Genomic DNA, 9,330 nt, shown 5'->3' on the forward strand with positions numbered 1-9,330 from the left:
CGACACTTTAAATCGTTTCATGCAATATTGGGCAGGTAATATACAAGAAGCATAAAATAATTGATAAGAGGTTGCGATAAAAGCACCACTGATGAAGAAATGACTTACTTTTGGGGGAAATTTCCCGTAACTTTTGAAGTTTAAAGCCACACAAAGGAAAAATGTGGGGGGAGTGATGAATTAGTATATTTTGTTTTGATAAAGTACATTTTACCGTATTACGATAAGCAGTTCAGATAATGGTGGATGTATAATTCAAATAATATGCAATAAATCTCTGGCGCCATCTGCAGGTTTCAACATGCAATACAGTAGTTTGAGAAACGGGTGTTTTTTTAAACAACGTATAGACATCAACTTTTTAAGTTCCCCTGGCTGAAAACCACAGAAAATCTGTTATAAGACAATTTTCAAAGTTTGAGGCAGCTGCACAAGAGAAATAGATAAAAACACTTAATGTATCATTGGCCATATCAATGTAAATGTGTGGGGGTGGCTGTGGTTTGAAGAAATTCTCTTGCTTTAAATTTTACCAACCGCTTAGCTACAGTTTAGTGCACTGGAGCTTGAGAAATTAAAAAATGGGAAAAAAAGTGTGTTTTTTTCTGAACCTGCAAAGCTATTTAAACAGCCAAAAGGACAGTTTTGGGCTGCAGGGAGCAGAGAAGGTCATTATTTACCTGTGGTTGTACGTTGTCAGATTTTGTGACCTTTGTATCGCTTTTTGCTTTTTTTTTTGATTAGCTGAGCAGACTGCGCAAACACACCCATTAGATTGTGATTGGTCACATTTTATCTGGGCCACTCTTTAATTTTCTTTTTTTTTTTACAGAGAGCTAGAGATCACGTTGACAGGTGTTGTTGCCTGCCATTGCCATAAGATGTTTGGAGAACTCTTGCAGGTTTTCTGGCCCTCCACGTTCTGTATACTAACTTAACCTAAGCCCAAATTGCATCCTCAGGGGCCCAAACCGCTCACCCTGATTGGTAACCTGTTACAGGTGGATCTTAAGAGACTGGACGAGACGCTTCTCAGTGTGAGGGACTCAAGCAAATATTGTTGACTTTTTGGAACCATTCTACAAATTGGACATTTTATTACGTTTATTTAATTATAAGTAGTCTCAACTGGGTTGATTGGGTAACCGGTTTGGGAGGAACAAAGACAAAATTGATGCCTGGGGATCCTGTAGTGTCAGATGACACACTGTGACACTATGGCATACATCAGGGGTGGTCAATTCTCAAAATCCTGCCGGTTTGAGAGGTTTCTCTTCTCCAACACAGCTGATTCCAATTAACAGGATTGTTATCAGGCTTATGCAGAGCTGGTTGATGAGCTGATCATATGACTCAGGTGTGCTGGAGAAGGGAAACATCCAAAACCTGCAGGACTCCGGCCCTCGTGGACCGAGTTTACCCACCACTGACATACGTATATATTCCAGAAGTGACATTAGATATTCTTTCCGTAAGTCGCCTGCCTCTTTAAGAAGGCACACAGAAAAGATTTGGGAATGCGCGCCATTTTTTTAGATTTACCTCAGACACAAGCTTGTTCCCCAAATAAAACATATATTTAGGATACACACAGAAAAGTACAGAGACTTCTCAAGAATTTTGAGGTCCTTCTTCTTACAAAGAGCACGAAAGACCAGAGACTCAAGTTGCCCTTTGGGACAATAAAGTATGCTGTCCTGAACTGAACTGTACTGACCTGACAGCGGAGTGATTTCATGTAAGGTTATTACTATTTTCCAAAACAGATGTTTAATATCTTACTGCACTCAATTGTAGCAAGATGACAGCATTTGAGTTTAAGAAGTGAAGAATTATGTTTTAATTGAACTCAACTTTATTTGGCAGCTGTCCAAAACCTACGGGCCTGTTTTCACCGTCTACTCTGGACTCAAGAAAGCGGTGGTCCTGGCCGGAAGCAGGACAGTCTGACAGGCTCTCATTAACCATGCCGGGGAGTTCGGGGACAGAGACATGAATCCGCTATTCTATGATCTCAACCAAGGACATGGTAATTAAAATATTCTTTCCCCCTTCATCGTGTCTTGAATAATACACAAGTGAAAATGGGCTTGAAATTGTACACACACTTCCACATTGAATTTCGAGTTACTTCTACTCCTGATCTGCTACACACATAGATGTGAAACTTTGGCAGAATATGCATCGTCATTAAGTGGGCTGTGCTTTTACTTTTGCTACTAGTCCGTCACACGGTGGTGCTGTAAACAAAGTCGCATTGATGACCTGACATTTCTCACACAGGTTTGTCTAAACGCGCTCCACTAAACAAACAACTAACACAGCGTTTGACAACTTACCCACATTTTAAGTGTGACTAGCTTGAAATTGTACGAGGTACTAATGGCAAGCACGTTTAAAGTTTCTCTGGAATTTTCTAGTCACGTGTTTGGCAAGAGGTCTGCTTCTTTTCGAGACACTTCTCCTTGTGAACTATGACATACAGATTTCTGAAACTTTGGTAACACCTGTATTCCAACTGTGTGGGGTGTGCTATTACTTTTATGACAAATCCACTTCAAGGCGGCATTGTTATTCACCAAAGTTGCGTTCACTTTAAATTTGTCACACGAGTTCAACTTTATGTCTCAAGGCAGAGTCGAAAGCATGGTCACTGGTCGGCCATCATAAAGTGACACCATGCAGCTGCCGGTGGAGGACGGTATATTATATTCCCTCGCGCACAGCCTGCTGCCAAAGTCGCGGTCCCCGGGCTCGGCCGAGGGGGCCACCTTGAAAGCTGGACGAGGCGGCGGCGGATCCCTCACACCGCCAATCGAATGAATGCTGAATTTAAACACATTACTAAAAGGAGAGGAAAAGAAACTAATCACTTCTAAGCGGTAGCGGCGAGTGAAGAGGGAAAGCGCCGTTCGTCTTTGGTTGTTCCCGGTCCAAAGCGAACATTAGCTAATAGCTAGAAGGCAACACTCTACCTACATGATAACATTCAAGGACACTATTCAGACACAAAACAAAAGCCCATTTGAGGAATAGAGGAGGTTTTTCAGTCATGACTGCACCTGGCAGAAATTGCGATAACACTCACAAAGATACATCCGCAGAACGAAGCTCTACTGAGGAAATAAGGAAATTAAAACAGTTATGACTAAATCTGGGCAGAAGACCCTCTTCAATTTCTCTTTCGGACTCAAAAGAGTCCGACACATGAAATTAACAAAATTAAAAAAGAGGTACTAGCGGCGTCATCGTCGCAGACGGCTGGCGCAACATTAAGCAAGGGTTGTGTGGAAGGATTGGACATTATCATCTCATCAGTAGAATAGGAAGCAAAAGCACACAACAATGAAACATCCCTTTTGCAGTGAGAGAAGGTTGTTTAGCAGTATGTGGCATTAAAGAACAATTTGATTCATTGAAAGATTTTGCAGTGGAGTAAGCATATGTGTTCCACATGTTGATAGTTAAGGGATGTCCCCTGTCCATGGGGTGCCAGGGAGTTTGTGGAGAATCAATACTTCGCTTAGTACGATGTGTTGTGGTTACGTTCAAAATTGTACTGAGGGGCTTCCAGAGATACCAGATTGGCATAAAAGTCAATATGAGAAAGAGTGTCGTGATGTAGCAATAGTTGAAGATGCGTTCCCACTTCGAAGCCATCTCGAGATGATGTTCTTGAGTTGCTGCTGGAGGGCGCTGTCAGCTTCTTCAGGACTTTAGGGTAGACTGCCTGGTCCCAGGATGAGTCACCGGGATTATTCTGCCCGTATACCGTGAACTCAACCTTTAATAGAACAATGTCATGAACAGGGCGCAGCTGACACTGGACCAGTAGACGTGGTTTTCCGGTCGTTGTCAGGTGGTGGGATCGCTGAGCCTGAGGCAGATCTGGCGGGTCGTGTAGACGAGATGTGGAACCACGTGTCCCCTTTTCCGTGCAGGCGAACTGCAGAAGATGTTCTCTCCTTCACCTTGTGGGGTCCAGTCCACCTGGGCTCAGACCATTTTCGTTTAATTACTTTCAACCATACATATTCACAATCATTTATTTCTGAAGGAGCATCTGGTTGTTTTTTTGTTAGCTGGGAGTTAGTAAATGTTAGTTGTTTGAGTTCTGGAGGTCCTGGAACGTGCGTCTCTTCCAATGGAGCTGTTGGAGCTGGAAAAGGTCTGTTGGTGTGACATTCAAACGGGGTCCAGCCTTTGGCTGAGTTTAGTGACATTTGCACATTCATTAACGCAACAGGAAGAGCTTGTAGCCAATACAAATTTGATGAGGCCAGTGCTTTAGCCAATTTTTCTTTAATATTTCTATTCATTCACTCAACCTGTCCTTGGGATTGGGGATGATACACTGAACCAAATGTGTGTTTTAGCCCCAATGCTTTTTCTACTGCTTGTAGATGTTTGTTTCTTGAAATGGGTTCCGTTGTCTGATCTATTTTTTCTAGGAAACCCATGTGATGGTATGTAATGATTAATCAGATGTTTTACCACGATATTTGCTGTTTCTGTTTTACAGGCATATGCCTCTGGCCATCCTGAAAAAGAATCCACTATTACCAGCAAATATCTGTATCCTGACATCATCATTTATCATGTCAGTGAAATCCATCGAAACCACCTGACCAGGAGCAGTCACGTCCGGATCGTGAGTGCCCTGGGGAGGTTCAGATGTAGGCATAGTGTTATACCTGCTGCAAACACTGCAGTCCTGCAGTTCACTTTTAACAATTTGTCTCATGAATTGATGCCACCAGGTGTGTAGTCGTCTCACTTACATGGCATGTTCCATGGTCTTCAGAAATTAGATTTTTCTGTTGTTTCTGAGATGGAATACATTTACCTTCTTTCCGCCATATACCCGCTTCATCTTTTTACCTCCCTTTGGACATCCACACACTCTTTTCCTCTGGACTTGCTTTTTCCTGCCACAACTTAACTGTTCCTACTATCACCTCCTGTGGATTGTCACATTCAGACTCACTTACAGTTAGTTGGAGTGTAGGTCGGTACCCCGCAACCTTTTTTGCTGCTCGATCTGCTGATTCGTTTCCTGCTGAAAATCATTCGTTTGAGAGTGACCTTCACATTTTATTACTGCCACCGCTGTTGGGAGCATTAAAGCATCTCGCAATTTAAGAATATCATCCTGATGTTTAATGGGTGTACCGGTTATAGTTTGGAAATCGTTTCGCTACCATTCTTTTAATGCAACATGAACTGTCATGTGTGCATATGCCGTATCTGTGTAAATATTTACTGACTAGTTTTCTGCCAATCTGAGAGCTGCTGTCAATACCAAAATTTCAGCTCTTTGTGCTGACTGAGAGCCTAAAATTCTTGTATCACAAAGATACATCCGCAGAACAAAGCTCTACTGAGGAAATGAGGAAATTAAAACAGTTATGACTAAATCTGGGCAGAAGACCCTCTTCAAGATGCTTTCAATTTTTCCATCTCCCACGCAGATCAAGTCCAGGAGGAGCTGAGCAGGGTGGTCTCCGTCCAACAGATCCAAGCGGAAGACCGCAAAAACCTGCCTCACGTGAACGCTGTCCTCCATAAAATGCAGAGGCTTGCCAACATCGTCCCTATGGGCATCCTGCACCAAATCAGTCGAGAGGTCACCTTCCAGGGATACTTCATCCCAAAGGTACACTTCTTATGCTACCCCTCCCACACACTTCAAACCCGTTGATTGAACAAAAGAAAAGCAATAGTTGCCACTTGCTGCCCAAAGGGGACCGCCGTCCTCCCTCTGCTAACTTCCGTCCTTCATGATGAATGCGAATGGGAGACGGCGAACGCCTTCAACCCTTCCCACTTCCTGGATGAGGAGGGTAACTTTGACAAGAGGGATGCCTTCTCTGCAGGTACGCTCACCTTTTCCGCCATTTGACGCACGTCCCCTTCGCAGGCCGCAGGGCGTGTCTGGGTGAGGGTCTGACCCGGATGGAACTCTTCCTGTTCTTCACGTCCCTCCTCCAGCGCTTCCGCTTCACACCTCCACCCAGGATTTCCGAGGACGAGCTGGATTTGAAGCCTGTGGTGGGCTTCACCCTCAATCCCTTGCCCCACCAGCTGTGTGCTGTCAGGCCCCGCTCGAAAGCTAGTGGAAAGTTCATTACCTTTGCGCTCAATCAAATGTCATACAGTGAACCCTCACATATTCACTGTTTTGGCATTCCCCCGAGTTTGCCTATTCCTATTTGGAAAACTATCTTTTGTTTTTTGCTGAAAAGTTTGCTTTTTTAACTCATTCACTGCCATTGACAGCTATAAACGTTAAAAATTAATTTGAACAATTTCTATTAGTTTAACATTTTTTTTCCACTTTTGTTAACAAGAGTATGAAAACCTAGAATTTTTATATTGTACATTTAGAACAGATATAAAGTTTTTGATTAATTGTGAGTTAACTATTAAAGTCATGTGATTAATTACGATTAAAAAATTTAATCGCCTGACGCCCCAAATTTTTAATAATGTTTTCTTTCTCTTTTTTTTTGTTAATTCACTGCCATTGATGGCTATAAATGTTAAAAATTAATTTCAACTATTTCAATTAGTTTAAATTTGTTTCCACTTTTGTTAACAAGAGTATGAACACCTAAACATTTTTTATTGTGTATTTAGAACAGATATAAAATTGTTCATTAATCATGAGTTAACTAGTGAAATGATGTGATTAAATACAATTAAAAATCGTAATCGCCTGTCGCCCCTAATTTTTAATAATCTTTTTTCTTTTTTTTATGAATTTATGGCAGTGAATGAGTTAAAGGGGAAGTCAACCGTAAACATTTCTTGACAATGTGACCTCACTAGTCTAAACATGACATTCTGATTAATATTACATTTGTGGAATATGCGTTATGAAGCAAAATCCAGCCGTTTTCATCCGTCTCAGGGGGCGGCCATTTTGCCACTTGCTGTCAACTGAAGATGACATCAATGTTGCTTAGGGCTCAGGCAATGACCAATCACAGTTCACCTGTTTTCTTAAGCCGAGCTGTGATTGGTTGTTACCTGAGACCTGAGCAACATAGATGTCCTCTTCAGTCGACAGCAAGTGGCAAAATGGCCACCTCCTGAGATGGATTAAAAATGGCTGGATTTTGCTTCATAACTCATGTTTCACAAATGTAGTATTAATCAGAATGTCATTGTGTTTAGACTAGTCGGGCTGCATAGAACATATTATTGTAAAAAAAAATAAAAAAATGGGTTGACTTCCCTTTTAAGCAATTGCTATTTGGATAATAATATACACATGAAGGCATACAATATAACAATACCCTCGGACATATATTCTTTATCCATTCTTTACGGATTGTCAATACTGCTTGTCGCTAGCATATTGACCGACAATCCATTCATGTGTAAATCAGTCATAAATCCGTGCGTGCCGTCGAGTCGCGCCGGGAGCGACGCCATGCAGTCGACAAATTCGGCCTTCGGCGGACCCAGCCTTGTGAATTTGGACACAGGTTAAGTGTACCACACTGAACATAGACTACAGGAAGTAAATTGAGACTTGTCTTGGGACATCAGAATAAAAATGACAGGCAAGCATGTTAAAGGTTAAGGCTGTAAGACCATCTCCAAGCAGCTTGATGTTCCTGTGAAAGTGTTTTCTTTCATTAACAGGCGATATCAACAATTTTGTCCATGTGTGAATGCATGTGTTATACACTTCAATGAATGCACGGAATTGTTTTGCACAAACTGTGCAATCTTTACATTCTATTCAAGTATATTATTACTATTTGTTCCTAATAAGAACAACAGCGTAGCGGGCTATGTTTCTTTTCAAAAACATGTTTTGTATTGTCTTATTTGAATGTTGGAACAGATTAATGGCATTTACATTCATTTCAAATAAGAAAGATAATTTGAGATACAAACGTCATCAAACACCGAAGTAAAGACACCATTGTATTATATCATTGGTGTTTAAATGAAAGAAGAGCTGCATTTAGACACAAGTAGTCCTTTGCTGCTACCTTGTGGCATCTCTAGGTGTTAGATGCAGTTTCGAAAAGGGAGGGGTGGGGTTATTTGACTTCGATTTTCAATAGATGCCACAAAATGGCGGCAAAACACCACATAAAGCTCCTCATCTCACGTCAACATAGTTCTTTGGCAACAAGGCTTTGGGCCTAAGTGAATATTAGAGTTTTTCAATGAACACAACAGCGAACGACAGAGGATAGGTCTTCACTGTGCTGCCACCCTCAATTGAAACATTATGTATCTTGTACTTGAACACAATATGATATAATCTGTTTGTAATTGTGATTAGGAAAATTAGTTAATGTATTTTTTTATAGCTGGGAGTTGTAGAATAAATTTGCTAATTAAAATGTGATGAAATTAATCCATCCAGTTGTCCTCATTTGGGTAAATGGACTGATTTATATAGCACTTTATCTACACTACATGGTGCCCAAAGCGCTTTACAATGCCTCACATTCATCCATTCACACACCAGTGATCTACTGCTGCCATGCAGGGCGCTGCCGGGTCCACTGGGAGCAAATCAGGGTTCAGTGTCTTGCTGAAGGACACTTTGACGTGGTAATTGGGAGTGAGGATCGAAGCCACAACCTCACAGATGGGAGACGACCATTCTACCACTGAGCCATGCAGCCCCTATCAATGTTCTTGGAATGTGGGTTGAAGACAGGGAAAAAACATCCAAACCCCACAGGAAAGTCAATGCTTTGCGTCGACCTCAAAACTCACAAATGTCAACGTGCCAACCACTGGTGCAATGATAACGTTGTTTTTATTAATGATTTTACTTTAAAAATCGACTAATGAAAAACCTAAAAGTGATCCTCAAAGGAGGTGTCATATTAAATTAACTCATTCACTGCCATTGACGGCTATAGACGTCAAAAATTCATTTTAACTATTTCTATTAGTTTAACATTTTTTCCACTTTTGTTAACAAGAGTATGAAAACCTAGAAATGTTTTAATTGTACATTTAGAACAGATATAAAATTTATGATTAATCGTGGGTTAACTATTGAAGTCATGCGATTTATTACAATAAAAAAAAAATTCATCGCCTGACACAATTAAAAAAAAGAAAAGAAAAGATTATTAAAAAATTAGGAGCGTCAGGTGATCACATTTTTAATTACGATTAATCACAAATTTTATATCTGTTCTAAATGTACAATAAAAAAAATTCGAGGTTTTCATACTCTTGTTAATAAAAGTGGAAAAAATGTTAAACTAATAGAAATAGTTCAAATAAATATTTGACGTATACAACCGTCAATGGCAGTGAATGAGTTAAACATCCTTTTAAAAT

The 9,330-nt window shown here is 40.7% G+C and overlaps 1 pseudogene across 1 annotated transcript; it reads left to right on the forward strand.

The window, feature by feature from the left end:
• The first annotated feature begins 19 nt into the window (after window positions 1–19).
• Window positions 20–6,899, forward strand: LOC144042729 (cytochrome P450 2K1-like; annotated as a pseudogene). Its single transcript, XR_013290969.1, has 7 exons — window positions 20–35; window positions 903–1,037; window positions 1,867–2,029; window positions 3,860–3,979; window positions 5,427–5,656; window positions 5,744–5,876; window positions 5,921–6,899. The product of XR_013290969.1 is annotated as a cytochrome P450 2K1-like (transcript).
• Window positions 6,900–9,330: the final 2,431 nt, after the last annotated feature.

This window comes from Vanacampus margaritifer, chromosome 2 (assembly GCF_051991255.1).
Source record: "Vanacampus margaritifer isolate UIUO_Vmar chromosome 2, RoL_Vmar_1.0, whole genome shotgun sequence".
Taxonomy (NCBI): Eukaryota; Metazoa; Chordata; class Actinopteri; order Syngnathiformes; family Syngnathidae; genus Vanacampus; species Vanacampus margaritifer.